Here is a 15,200-nt window from a genome sequence, read left to right as displayed (position 1 = left end):
CATAGAAATTATGAGAAGCTACCACCTGTTCAGTAGTATCTTCTTTTTCTCCAGTAAAAATTGAGGTACAATCTACTGCAGTGTGCCCTTGTTCCCTACAAAGGTCACATACTTGATTTGTAGCCACTGAATTAACCTTAGCTTTTTCCATCTTGTCTAATCTTTGATTAAGAGTATCAAATTTTGCTAAGAGTAACTCAATATTGTTCACTTCATATCGCCCCGGAGTTCCTTTCCTTGCTGTGACTTCTCTTTCACTGTATTGGCTGTGATTTGAGGCTACATTTTCCAAAATAATCATGCAGTCATTAATAGGTTTCCCCATGAAAGATCCTCCAGCTGCTGAGTCTAATATCATGGTGCTTTGTTGGTCCAATCCTTCAAAGAAAAATTGGATGGTAAGCCAACGGTTGAAGCCATGTTGTGGGCATGCTTGAAGATATCCTTTGAACCGCTCCCATGCTTCATAAATAGTTTCTCCAGTGCCTTGTTGGAAATTAGTGATTTTCTTCCTCAATTCTTTAGTTTTAGAAGGAGGAAAGAATTTCTCTAGAAAAGCTCTTTCACATAATTCCCAAGTTGCTATCTTTTCTCTAGGCACTGTTCTTAGCCACACCTTTGCCTTATCTCTCAAGGTGAGTGAGAATAAGCGGAGTCGCATTCCATCAGAAACTTCATCATCAAATTGCTGGGTCTCACAGATTTCCAAGAACCCCTCTAAGTGGTCATTAGGATCTTCTGATGGTAGTCCTCCAAAGGTGTTCTGTTTGAGCATATTCACCAGAGAAGCTGGTACAGTAGCTCCAGTTCGCATCTCCCCTCCAGGTATCCCACGAGCTACGGGTGCAGAGTAATCCCGAAGCGGTAAATTATCTCGTTGTGCAGCCATGTCAAATTCTCTAGAAAGGTTTCTTTTCCTTCTCAGGAGAGTTCTTTCAATCTCAGGATCAAGTGGTGTTGGTTTCCCAAGACGTAGAGATCTCTTTTGCATTAATCCTAAGGCACTGCAAAAAAAAAGAAAGTGACCCGTGAAATCTGAATTGGAGAAGTAAACACTAAAAAAAAAAAAAAATTATTTATTTATAATTTTTTTTTTTTTTTTTTTTTTTTTTTTTAAATTCGAATTAAAATAATTGTAATTTAAATCAAGAGACGTAGTCCCCGGCAACGGCGCCAAAAACTTGATGTATGGAATACCGCAAGTGTACGGTTGTCGTCAAGTAATAAATATCGAATCACAGGGACTACGTGTTTGACCTAGAATTACTAGTACTTTAATTTGAATTTTAAAACAGATAGAATGTTTGTTTTGAGATGATAAGATCAGATTTGCTGGTAAAAGAGATAGTAATGCAATTAATGAATAAGATAAAACTTTAAGATAAGATAAGGAGATTTCCGGGAATCTAGGGTTCGCACAAAGAGTTCCAACATTATTGAATTATTATTTTCATTAATTAATTCTATTCCATCTTGAAGGTAGTCTTAACCTAATTTAATCCTTGCACCTTCTCAGGCTACGAGGACGTGTTTAATTAAAATTAATCTCTACTCTCGTGATAATTACGTTCAATTAAACCCATTAAGATCTTTGTTAATCTATTGCTCCTCGAAAGCTTAAATCTACTCTCGTGATTTAACACTCAAGTCTGTTCCTTTAGGTTCCGATAATTAGGTTCTCCTCTCAGTTCATCCCTAATTATCTATGATTATGAAAATTAAGATTAAGTGTTTATCATAATTATAATCAAGTTCTCCTCTCAGTTCATCCTTAATTAATGTTATTATGAAAACAATAATATTAAAGTTCATATATAAAATATAAAAGAACAGATCAAGAATTGGAATAAATTTAAGAAACTGAATAATGCATTAATAAAGAGGTTCTCAGAGGCTAAGCCCTGATCCCAGAAAAAGGGAAACTACTCACAGGAGTTCATAGTAGTTCTCCAAGAAAAAAAAAAGAATAGAAGAAAAGCAAACCTTAGAGTCGATGGCACAGGCGCCCAACCTTCTCCAAGTGTCAAAAACTAAAAACTCTCTCTAAAAAGAATCCCCGTTCTAGGCTAACCTAATCTAATTTATAACCTAAAAGGGTAAAAAGGTAAAACTACCAAGATAAAAATTACAAAGATAAAATAAAAAAAAATAAAACATAAAACTTAAAAAAGCTGGGACGCGAAGTGAATCACGGCCGTGACTGAGAATCACGACCGTGATCTTCTCTGGAGCACATCTATGAAGGGTCAGTGGCGTTCACGGGTGTGATTGGGAATCACGGCCGTGATTTTCTCTGGTGAATCACGGGCGTGATTTAGAATCACGGCCGTGATTTTCCCTGTAACTCAGCATTTCCTCTTTAATTCTTAAATCTTGATCCTGCTCAGAGAAAACACAACACATACCAAGAAAAGCATAAAATAGGAAAATGATATAAAAATTTATTAAAAACATGAAAGATATGCATGATTATGCTATGAATTCTTGTGAATTAAAGTGCTAAAATATGAGTAAAATACACAACATCAGAAACCAAGAAGAAAAACATTTTGTGAAATGCTTTGAAAAATATCATCATCATCATTACATTCTTGGGAGAGAAAGATTAAGATTTGCTTTTGGAATTCATAGTCTGATTTGTTCAACTTCCAGGTGAATTCGTTCCTTTAATTCTTTGTGTAAAGTGTAAGGGAAATCTTGAGTAGGTGTCTCAAGTGGTAAGGAATTGTTGTAGTGAGTTTCTACAAGAAGTGCTTTCTTGGGGACAAGAAAGTGGTTATCTTGAATGTAGGAGTATATGCATGTGTTGTATGCTTGTAAAACTTCTTCATTGAGATAGTGGAACAAATCTTGATCAGGTTATGATTGAGGAATGGATATAGGTCACATGTGGAGTGGCTAAACCAGGATAAAATACTTGTGCATTCTTCTCTCTCACTCTTATCTTTTACATTGAGCAAAATCTTGGTTGAGTGTTAAATTGGTTTTAGTCTTGATTAATATGTTTGTGTAACATTGTTTTAAACTGAATCAAAGTGTTTCATATTAGGTGTTCATAACATTGAACTTAATCAAGATTAATAATGAAAGCATATAGGACTCATTCCTATTGGAAAGTCTTTTAAGGAACTTCTTTGAGAATTCATATTAGAAAAGTTTAAGTTGAAATAAAGATCCTTAGAACTCTGAAATTTTTTTCAGTGTCATAGAATTCAATTCACCCCCTCTTGGATTGAGCCATTCTTTTCTAACAATTGGTATCTAGAGCAAGGTTCTTGAGTGTTAATCAAGATTTCAAAAATGGCCAACAATAACCTACCTTATGGTGAGGGTGTGTCTATTCATAGACCTCCTGTTTTCAATGGTGAAAACTATGTCTATTGGAAAAATAAGATGAGAATTTTCATTGAAGCAATTGACATTGTTGTGTGGGATGCAATAGAAAATGGACCCTATATCCCTATGACCAAAGATGATGATGGAAAGAAAGAAAAACATTGGAGTGAGTGGAGTGATGATGAGAAAAAGAGAGCTCAATATGACGATAGAGCAAAGAACATAATAACATCTGCATTGTTTATTGATGAGTTTTTTAGAATTTCTCAATGCAAGTCAGCTAAAGAACACATTACAAGTTACTCATGAAGGAACAAGTGATGTAAAAAGATCTAGAAAGCATACGCTTATAAGAGAATATGAATTGTTGAGAATGAATCATGGTGAATCAATTTCTGATTTTCAAAAATGGTTTACACACTTGATAAATCAGCTTGTTGATCTTGGTAGGAAATTTGAAGAAGAAGAACTAAATTTGAAAGTGCTATAATGCTTGGATAGATCTTGGCAAGCAAAGGTTACTACAATAGAAGAATCAAAGGACTTAACTTCATTGACCCATGCAACTCTCTTTGGAAAGCTAAGAGAGCATGAGAAAAAACTGCATATTTTTTAGGAAAATGAACAACAAGACAAAGAAATATGTGAAGACTCAAGCTCCAAAGACTCAAGCTCCAAAGATTCTGATTCAGAGAACTTTAACTTGCTGGTGAAGAAGTTCAGAAAATTTTTAAGATAGAAGAGAAGTTCCCCCTACAAGTTCATCAAGAAGGCCAACAAGAAAGAGGAAGGAAACACATCCTTTTACAATTGTTTTGAATGTGGAAATCCAGGTCACTTAAAAGCTGAATGCCCCAACCTTCTAAAGAAGCAACAGGAGGAAAAGAAAGGGAAGAAAAATTTCAACGGAAAAAGAGCCTACATAGCTTGGGAAGACAAGGACTCAGGCACAACAAGTGATGAATTTGAATTTGAGGAAAACAACTTATGTTTGATGGCTGGAGCTGATCAAGACACAATAGAATGCTTGAGAGCCAAAAGCTTACTATGGTATCTGGATAGTGGCTGCTCAAGGCATATGACTGGAGATCCTTCAAAATTCTCAAGTCTGAAATTAAAGAATGAAGGATTTGTTACATATGGTGACAACAACAAAGGGAAGATTCTTGGTCATGGAAACATTGGTAACTCTTCTTCCTCAACATTGATTGAAAATGTATTGCTTGTTGAAAGACTGAAACATAACTTGCTTAGTATAAGCCAACTTAGTGACAAAGTATTTAAAATTGAATTTGATAACACTTGTTGTTTGATCTATGATAGATTGACAAAAGAAATTAGATTCATTGGAAAAAGAATTGACAACATTTACATGCTAGACTTAGAACATTCAATTACAATTTCTAACACCAAGTGTTTGATAACCAAAGAAGACAATATTTGGCTTTGGCATAGAAGAGCTGCACATATACACATGGATCACTTAAACAAACTTAGTAGAAAGGAGTTAGTAATTGGATTACCTAAACTCAAGTTCAGCAAGGACAAACTATGTGATGCTTGTAAAAAAGGCAAGCAAGTGAAGGCTAGCTTTAAGAGCAAAAATCAGATTTCAACTTCTAGACCTTTACAATTAATTCACATGGATTTGTTTGGTCCTTCAGAACCATGAGTCTAGGAGGGAATTACTATGGGCTGGTTATGGTAGATGACTATTCAAGATTCACTTAGGTTATGTTTCTTGCAAATAAAAGTGAAGCTTTCAATGCTTTTAAGAAATTTGCTAAGCTTGTTCAAAATGAGAAAAACACAAATATCACCTCAATTAGGAGTGATCATGGAGGTGAATTCCAAAATGTTTTGTTCCAAAAATTCTGTGAAGAACATGGCATTAATCATAATTTTTCAGCACCTAGGATACCTCAACAAAATGGTGTTGTGGAAAGGAAAAATAAGTCTATTGAGGAATTAGCTAGGACTATGTTAAATGAGACTAAACTACCTAAATACTTTTGAGTTGATGCAATTAACACAGCATGTCATATGTTAAATAAGGTTCTAATTAGGCCTATTCTAAAAAAAACACCTTACGAGATTTATAATGGAAGGAAGCCTAATGTCTCATACTTTAGAGTATTTCGTTGTAAATGTTTTGTGTTGAATAATGGTAAGGAACAACTTGGTAAATTTGATGCTAAAGTTGATGAACCAATTTTCTTGGGTTATTCTACAAATAGCAAAGCCTATAAAGTATATAACAAGAGAACTCTAGTAGTTGAAGAATCAGTACATATTGTGTTTGATGAGACTAACAAGCAAGAAACAAAGCAAACTGAAATAGAGGACTTGACTGATTTGCTTGATCAACCACCATTAGAAAGTGAACCAAGTGAAACGCCTAAAGAGAGTAAATCAATTGAAACCACTAAAAAGACAAGTGAATAATTGCCTAAGGAATGGAAAACTTCTAAGGATTTATCAATTGAAAACATAATTGGAAATATTGGTAAAGGAGTGACAACTAGAAGATCCATTAAGAATATTTGTAATACTATGGCTTTTGTTTCACAAGTTGAACCCAAAACAATAGATTAAGCACTACATGATGAACATTGGTTAATGGCTATGCAAGAGGAACTAAACCAATTTGAAAGGAATGAAGTTTGGGATTTAGTGCCATTACCAAGTGATTATCCAATTATTGGAACTAAATGGGTTTTTAGAAATAAGCTTGATGAGTTTGGAATCATTATAAGAAATAAGGCAAGGTTAGTGGCTAAGGGGTATAATCAAGAATAGGGAATTGATTATGATGAGACTTTTGCCCCTGTAGCAAGGATATAAGCCATTAGATTACTTCTTGCTTATGCTTCAATAATGAATTTCAAGTTTTACCAAATGGATGTGAAAAGTGCTTTTCTAAATGGTTTAATACAAGAAGAAGTGTATGTGGAGCAACCACCTAGTTTTGTTGATTTTAAGTATCCTAATCATGTGTACAAACTTAAAAAGGCACTCTATGGCTTGAAACAAGCTCCAAGATCATGGTATGATAGGCTGAGAAAATTTCTGATTGAGAATGACTATGTTAGAGGTAAAGTAGATAATACATTGTTTGTGAAGAAATTTAAAAATGATACAATGTATGTTCAAATCTATGTGGATGACATTGTTTTTGGATCTACTAATCTCTCTCTATGCAAAGAATTTGTTAAGAGCATGCAAGGTGAATTTGAGATGTCCATGATGGAAAAGCTTACATTTTTCTTGGGGTTGCACATCAAACAAATGAGTGATGGAATCTTTATAAGTCAAAGCAAATATTGCAATGAATTATTGAAAAAGTTTGGTATGGAAGGGTGTGAGGAGGCTGCAACACCAATATCAAACTCATGTAATCTTGACTTAGATGAGAAAGGGATAGTTGTTGACAACTCAAAATATAGAGGTATCATTGGATCACTTTTATATTTGATAGCTAGTAGACCTGATATAATGTTTTTTGTGTGCTTGTGTGCAAGATTTCAGGCAAATCCAAAAAGAGTCTCACATAAAATCTGTTAAAAGAATTATTAAATATCTAAGAGGAACAACAAATGTAGGTCTATGGTATCCAAAAGGAGTCTCACTAAGTCTGATAGGTTATTCAGATTTAGACTATGCTAGGTGTAGACTTGATAGGAAGAGCACAAGTGGTACTTGTCACCTACTTGGAAGTGCACTTGTCTCATGGCATAGCAAAAAGCAAACATGTGTTGCTTTAAGTATAGTTGAGGCTAAATATATAGCCGCTAATAGCTATTGTGCACAAATCCTCTGGATGAAACAACAACAAAAAGATTATGGAACTGAGTTGAACAAAATTCCTTTAAGATGTGATAACACAAGTGCAATCAATCTAACCAAAAATCCAATCTTACACTCTAGGACAAAACATAGAAATAAGACATCATTTTTTAAGAGATCATGTTCAAAAAAATGATTGTGTAGTAGAGTTTGTTGAAACAGATAAACAATTAGCTGATATATTTACGAAACCTCTACCAAAAGAAAGATTTAATCAAATGAGAATTGAACTTGGAATTATCAATGAGTCTTGTTTGAATTGATTGTGAATGTGCACTTAAGTGTGACTGTTTGAATAAAACTTGATTGATGTGTGTATAGAACATTGAAATATAGTGTATAAAAGAGTGGTTTGAGAGTTGAAAAGAATGAGGAATGGTTTAAAAGGTTTAAAATAAGTGAAACAAAACTTTTCTAAAATAATCGATTATTGTAAAATTTAATCTATTATTGTAAGTAAGACTAGGCAAATAATCAATTATTTGGGAAATAATTGATTATCTAGGAAGAAGTGGAATTCCCGGAGTCTTTGGAATAATCGATTATTTGACACATAATCGATTCTCTGGGAAGGATTGAAAGAATAAGCCTATGGAATAATCAATTATTCTGGAAATAATCGATTATTTGGAAGCACAAATGAGACATGAGTCTTTGGAATAATCGATTATTCAAAAAATAATCGATTATTTAGTGTAGACAGGGTTTTTAATTTGATTTTACTGATACAAATAATCGATTATATGTATAGATAATCGATTATTTGCGCGACCCTTGGTTTCGCACCAACTGCCAACCTCCCACTTTCCTTCATAAGTGGCACCTCTCTTCTACCTAATCTGGTGTCTAGGGCTTTAATAACACCCAAGCCTCTTATTCTACAAATAACCCATACATTCTCTCAACTTTCACACACAAACCCTAACCCTTCTATCTCACATTCTTCTTCATCTTCTCTTCTCCAACCAAGAACCCACCTTTAATCACAAAATAGCCTCATCTTCCAAGAAAATCAAGAAGCTTGAAGTTAGGGGGAGCAAAAGACCTCTGTCCATAGGAGCTAAGCAACTAATATCCAAGTGGTTTGATGACAAAGAGACCCAAGACTACTACTTTGAGTGGTATGCGGGTAGGAGAATCATTCCTCCAAAGACTTTGAAGTTGGAGTGGTTCAAGAGTGAAGGTTTCAGTTTTCCTCTTCTCTTGGAGCATAAAGAGCTTGGGAAGTTCTTTGAACTAAAAGGTCCGTATTATCCTAACCTTATTAGGTTGTTCTTGTGTTTTGCCTCAAGCAATGAGGGGATAATGCAATTTGTGGTGAAAGGAAAGCTCATAAAGCTTGATGGACTAACTTTGAAAGAAGTGGCTGGGCGCTTCAATTTTGGTGACTTTGAAGAGCTGACAACCTTTAGGGACTGTCAAAGGAACCTGAAGGCCACAAATTATAACAAATTTTTTGCTAGAGGTATGAAGGAAAACTCTAGGTTGATTTATTTTATAATAGCTTGGATGCTTAAACCTAGGCTTTATAACCATGCTCAAATGTCTAGAGATGATATTTTGCTTATGCATGTCATTAAGAAAAAGGTTAAAATAGACTGGGTGTCTGTTGTGAATGATTGTATCTGGAAGGCTAGGAGAAAGGAGGATGGTCCAATACCCTATGCTTTATTGTTGTCTAGAATGTTTTAGATAGTTGGTGTGGATCTTCAAGGGGAGAAAAAGATAATTCTTCATGCCTCAAATAAGATTGAAAAATCTTCTTTGCATCATATGGGGATGCTAAAACAAGAAGATAAATGGGTGTTCAAGGGTAATGTTCCTCCAACACCGGAGCCGGCAACGGACGAAGATAGAGTTCCATCTCATGATGAGGAATTGCCACCTCAAGTGGAGCATGAACTAGTGCAAGAGCAAGAACCAAAACCTAAAGCGTTTTCTCCATTTGAACAGATTATGATCAATAAGCTTGATGCTGTCATGGAAATGTCAAGGAAGCATGAGTCATATTATTCTGGCATTCTTAATCGGTTTGATAACCTTGATCATGAGATTGCTAGGAATAAGGCTCAACTTGGAATGCAAGAGGATTCAGAGTGATGCGTTTAGGAGTTTTAGAAGCTCTAGTTTTAGTTTTAAAACTTCTAGTTCTAAATTTCAATTGGATTGTAATCGTTTTAATTTCTGAACAATTTGCTTATTTTGGTTTGAAAAATTTAAATTCTGAAACAATTTGAATTTAATTATGTTGTTATATTGTGTTTGGTATGATTTACTCATGGTTACATTGATTTGAATGTTTGATACTGCCATATTCTGGTTTGAACATTCATATATATTTGTGATAAAATTGATGCATATATGTTGATGTTTGCTAGTATATTTGAGATAATGCTTATTGTAGTTGATGTATCATGTGGAATCAATTGTGTATGAAGTACATATGTGTTCATGATGTATCAAATTCTCTTATACAAGTTTTGGAATTAATTTGAATTGATTGGAACAATGCCTATGGTGATAATGCTTGAATGATTTCTTGATATTAAGTTAGTCTTGTGGCATTGATTTTGAGCAAGTGACTCTTGTGCATGGATCTATACATGTGCAATCTGCAAAATTTATTTCTCCATATCTAGAGATATATATCTGTACCTATTTGTTTTTGATGTTGTACAAAGGGGGAGAAAGGTTTGAGTTTGTTTTGCAGGTGTCTAAATATGAAAAAATGAATAAGCTACTCATATCTAACAATGTGAAAAGCTGGTTGGCGAAACATAGTGGTTTGTCATCATCAAAAAGGGGGAGATTGTTGAGATTCATGGAGTAGTGAATCAACTAACCTCTGAAGTATGAAAGAGCATGAGAGTTTTGATGATAACAAATGGTGGATTCTGAGAGTTGAAGCTGATCAAGGACACAAACTAAGTCAAGAAGAAGATATGAATATCATAATGTGTAATAAGAGTAGTTTATAAGTTCTTATGAGTTGTATTGTTTTGATTAGCTTATTTTGCATGTGTATGCTTTGTGAATGAGTTCATTTTAATCTAAATTGACTGAGAGTGAGTATGATGATGATTTAAAATACTTGAAAAGATTTTTGAAGTATAAAATTGAGTTTTTGAGAGCTAACTCAAAATAATCGATTATCATTAAGTGTAATCGATTATTCCAGCAACAGGTGAAAAGAGTCTTGTGGTAATAATCGATTATTTGTGAAATAATCGATTATTCCAGAAAGCACTCCTTGGAATAATCGATTATCCTGCAAAATAATCGATTATCCTTTAAAATAATCGATTATCTGGTTTTGAAATTTTTATAAATAGCTTTCACACTTTGAAACTTCAGAACAGAGAATGAATTGAGAATCAATGAGAGAAAAAATATATTGTGAAGTCTTTATGACCTTCTTGGAGTATTTTGTTTGTGAAACCAATAAGAAAAACATTTTATGAAATGCTTTGAAAAAGATCATCATCATCACTACATTATTGGGAGAGAAAGATTAAGATTTGCATTTGAAATTCACAGTCTGATTTGTTCAGCTTCCAGGTGAATTCGTTCCTTTAATTCTGTGTAAAGTGTAATGGAAATCTTGAGTAGGTGTCTCAAGTGGTAAGAAATTCTTGTAGTGGGTTTCTACAAGAAGTGCTTTCTTGGGGGCAAGAAAGTGGTTATCTTGAATGTAGGAGTATATACATGTGTTGTATGCTTGTAAAACTTCTTCATTGAGATAGTGGAACAAATCTTGATCAGGTTATGATTGAGGACTGGATGTAGGTCACATGTGGAGTGGCTGAACCAGGATAAAATACTTATGCATTCTTCTCTATCACTCTTATCTTTTACATTGAACAAAATCTTGGTTGAGTGTTAAATTGGTTGGTCTTGATTAATATATTTGTGTAACATTGCTTTAAACTGAATCAAAGTGTTAAATACTAGGTGTTCTTAACGTTGAACTTAATCAAGATTAATAAAGAAATCATATAGGACTCATTCTCATTGGCAAGTCTTTTAAGGAACTTCTTTAAGAATTCATATTAGAAAAGTTTAAGTTGAAATAAAGAACCTTAGAACTCTGAAAAAATTTTAAGTGTCATAGAATCCAATTCACCCCCCCTCTTAGATTGAGCTATTCTTTTCTAACAATTGGTATCTAGAGCAAGGTTCTTAAGTGTTAATCAAGATTTCAAAAATGACCAACAATAACCTACCTTATGGTGAGGGTGTGTCTATTCATAGACCTCCTGTTTTCAATGGTGAAAACTATGTCTATTAGAAAATTAGGATGAAAATTTTTATTGAAGCAATTGACATTGCTGTGTGGGATGCAATAGAAAATGGACCTTATATCCCTATGACCAAAGATGGTGATGGAAAGAAAAAAAAACATTGGAGTGAGTAAAGTGATGATGAGAAAAAAAGAGCTCAATATGACTATAGAGCAAAGAACATAATAACATCTGCATTATCTATTGATGAGTTTTTTTAGAATTTCTCAATGCAATTCAGCTAAAGAAATGTGGAACACATTACAAGTTCATGAAGGAACAACTGATGTAAAAAGATCTAGATAGCGTACTCTTATAAGAGAATATGAGTTGTTGAGAATGAATCATGGTGAAGAAGAAGAAGAACTAAATTTGAAAGTGCTACAATGCTTGGATAGATCTTGGCAAGCAAAGGTTACTACAATAGAAGAATCAAAGGACTTAACTTCATTGACCCTTGCAACTCTCTTGGGAAAGCTAAGAGAGCATGAGCAAAAATTGCACATTTTTTAGGAAAATGAACAGCAAGACAAAAAGGGAAAATGAGTGTCTCTAAGAGCCTTGAAATCAGTCAAAGGCAAAGAAATATGTGAAGACTCAAGCTCCGAAGATTCTGATTCAGAGAATTTCAACTTGCTGGTGAAGAAGTTCAGAAAATTCCTAAGAAAGAAAAGAAGTTCCCCCTACAAGTTCAACAAGAAGGCCAACAAGAAAGAGGAAGGAAACACATCCTCTTAAAATTGTTTTGAATGTTGAAAACCAGGCTACATAAAAGCTGAATGCTCCAACCTTCTAAAGAAGCAACAAGAGGAAAAGAAAGGGAAGAAAATTAAAGTTAATCGAATATGAAACTAACTTACTAAAACAAAGTTGAAATTGGTCAAGTTTGAAGCCAATTTACAAAATTAAAGTTGGTCGAATCCAAAACCAACTTACTAAAAATCAAGACCATGCCCATAATAACCCATAAATAGCATCGTATCATGTGCATGCCCTTACAATCTGATGTCATGCATACAATTGTGATCAATCATCACATAATAGTTCACAATTTAATTTCACATCACATACACAACTAACATTTCGACATAAAATAATAAGTCATACACATATCTTGCACAACCTCCTCATACACATCAATTTTTAATTCACAATTAGTTTACATTCTAATAAATTGAGTGAGCTCTAGGCTAAGTTTTCATGTTTGTTACCTTTTGTGGGAATTTCTATCATGAATCAACAAAATTTAATCATCATTATCAATCTACTTGAAGAATTGTGGCTAAATGGTTTAATCTTTACACTTGTTCAATTTGTTTTGTACATAAGGTGTTATCTTTTCTTGTTCTTTCTGTATTTCTTAAGTAGGTTTCTCAAGTTAGAAAAGTTCTTGAGTAGGTTTTCTCAGGAATGAAAGGTTTCTTTTTATGGAATTCTACAAGGGTTACTTCTTGGGGGTTGATGAAATGGGTCTTTAATTTTCTAAAGTGAATTACATGTGATTGTAAACCTTTGGATACTAAATACTAGTGGAAATACTCAATCGATTTGATTCGGGACTAAATGTAGGTCACAATGGTGGTGACTGAACTAGCATAAACCTTTGTGCAAGCTTCTATTACCTTTACTTGAATTTTATTTTCTAGTTTTATCTGATGCATATTGATTAATATTTATGATATGCTAAAAACATAACATATATGGTCGTTTGATTTAAACTTGCATTTGTTAATTTTCTACACATTTATTGGTTTAGATCAATTGGTTCAATTGAAAATTCTAAGAAAAAGTTCTTATCCAAGAAAAGTTGAAAGAATTTTGGTAAATCTAATTCACCCCCTTTTAGATTAGTCATCTTTTCTAACAACAATTTTCAAAACAACTTCCCATTTAGAAGGCAACATCCATAATGAGGGGTTTCAACACTAGAATCTTCTAACATCACAACTTATATTTACACAGTGAGATATTTTAATTTCTAAAACTTTTTTAACATCGGTAAAAAGGGTTCACATAAAAACCTTTAGAAACATTCTTCAATATCTAAAATATTTTGAAAATGAAACTTGAAAAATAAAAGATAAGAGATTACAAAATGTTTTCAAAATAATAAGTACAACTCCATATACAAATAAAATCCATATCCTAGAAATCTTTTGCCCCAATGTCACAATATCAGAGCATACACATAATTCAACTATTGGCATTCTAGATGCCACTCATAGTCGGATCTTCCTCACCTAAAACATCCACAAATTGTACGGTGAGAAAAGTAAACATCTATATGTAAAGCATATAAGGAAAAACACAAAATAATCTCGTCATAACTCATTACTTAATGAAATATTCACAAGCATTTCAATATATCATAACTCTATCATGCATCATCTTCACGTCACAATTCGCATTCACACCAATCCATCATAAATCTTTTAATAAACATTATCATTTTCACATTCATAATCCACACAAATCTTACAGTTAACACTATGCCAAGGTCACACCACAACTGACATAAGTGATATGTGTTCATTGTCTCACTCATCCCACACTATGCCAAGGTCACGCTGTCCTTGTAGGATCACTTACCCAAGGGTCGTATCATCCCTGGTCATTAGTGTGAGGAACCACAATCACATTCATAATCCACACAAATCTTACAATTAACCCTATGCCAAGGCCACGCCACATCTGACATAAGTGATACGTGTTAATTACCTCACTCATCCCACACTATGCCAAGGTCACACCGTCCTTGTAGCATTACTTACCCAAGGGTCGTGTCATCCCTGGTCATTAGTGTGAGGAACCATAATCACATCATATTCACATTCATCACAACATCTCATTTCATGTCAACATACTCACATCATAATTAATTGAACAATTAAGCCATAACATACCATTCGCCACAACATGCTATTAATTCAATACTAAAACGGTAGATACAATATGTACACATTTATGCCAAGACATCACACCACGGTCCTTAAGTCAATTCCGCATCACATACATAATATAGATAAGTCCACACAAAATAATGGTTCACATATCCCTCAAGCAATTTACCATGAATCCACGTCTAGATCACCAATTGTTATCATATAATATAACCATAACATTTATAAATTAATATAAAACTCAATTGATTCACCAATTTAATAGAATATTAAATCAAATAGTAAAACTCCCAATTTTTCCAAAACCTAACTCACAGGCACTTTTCTACAATTTCGTTCTCCTTCCCACATCATCATTTTTACAAATTAATTATATATTCATAATCCTTAACACATGCAAAATCTCATAATACCAATAATTCTCCAAACAGAAACAATTATAAAATTACTCATAATCCTACGAGTTTCCTCCTCTACCCAATTCCTTATGTAACTTTGCATACAAATAATTCCTTTTTCCCCCGTACCTCGATAAGCAATAGCTGAAACTAAAGCAAGATCTGGTTGGTCTCCTCTTCTAGTTCCGCTCGGTCTTTAGAGAATGTAGAAGGAAAAAAAGTCAAAATTGAAAGAAGTCAGAACTGAAAGGTGTGCTTTTTGGGAGTGCTAGAGCGCTTTATTTATAGGCATCAGGAGTGGCCGGAATGGCCCGTTTCAAATCCGGAACAGCTCGTTCTGGACTCTTCGTCATGTGTAAAATTTCACATATAGAACAACTCGTTCTAAAACTAGAACGGCCCGTTTTGGGGTTATATTTTAACCCATAACGGTCATGTTT

At 33.8% G+C, this 15,200-nt stretch overlaps 1 non-coding gene across 1 annotated transcript; it reads left to right on the top strand.

Moving 5' to 3' along the window:
• Nucleotides 1–413: 413 nt before the first annotated feature.
• LOC145955346 (small nucleolar RNA R71) lies at nucleotides 414–520 on the top strand. The gene has a single exon (XR_014431960.1). It is a non-coding gene; the product is annotated as a small nucleolar RNA R71 (small nucleolar RNA).
• Nucleotides 521–15,200: the final 14,680 nt, after the last annotated feature.

The sequence above is a fragment of the Cajanus cajan genome, chromosome 2, assembly GCF_000230855.2.
Source record: "Cajanus cajan strain Asha chromosome 2, NIPB_CcT2T_4, whole genome shotgun sequence".
Classification (NCBI taxonomy): Eukaryota; Viridiplantae; Streptophyta; class Magnoliopsida; order Fabales; family Fabaceae; genus Cajanus; species Cajanus cajan.
This window is presented reverse-complemented; position numbering and strand designations above follow the sequence as displayed.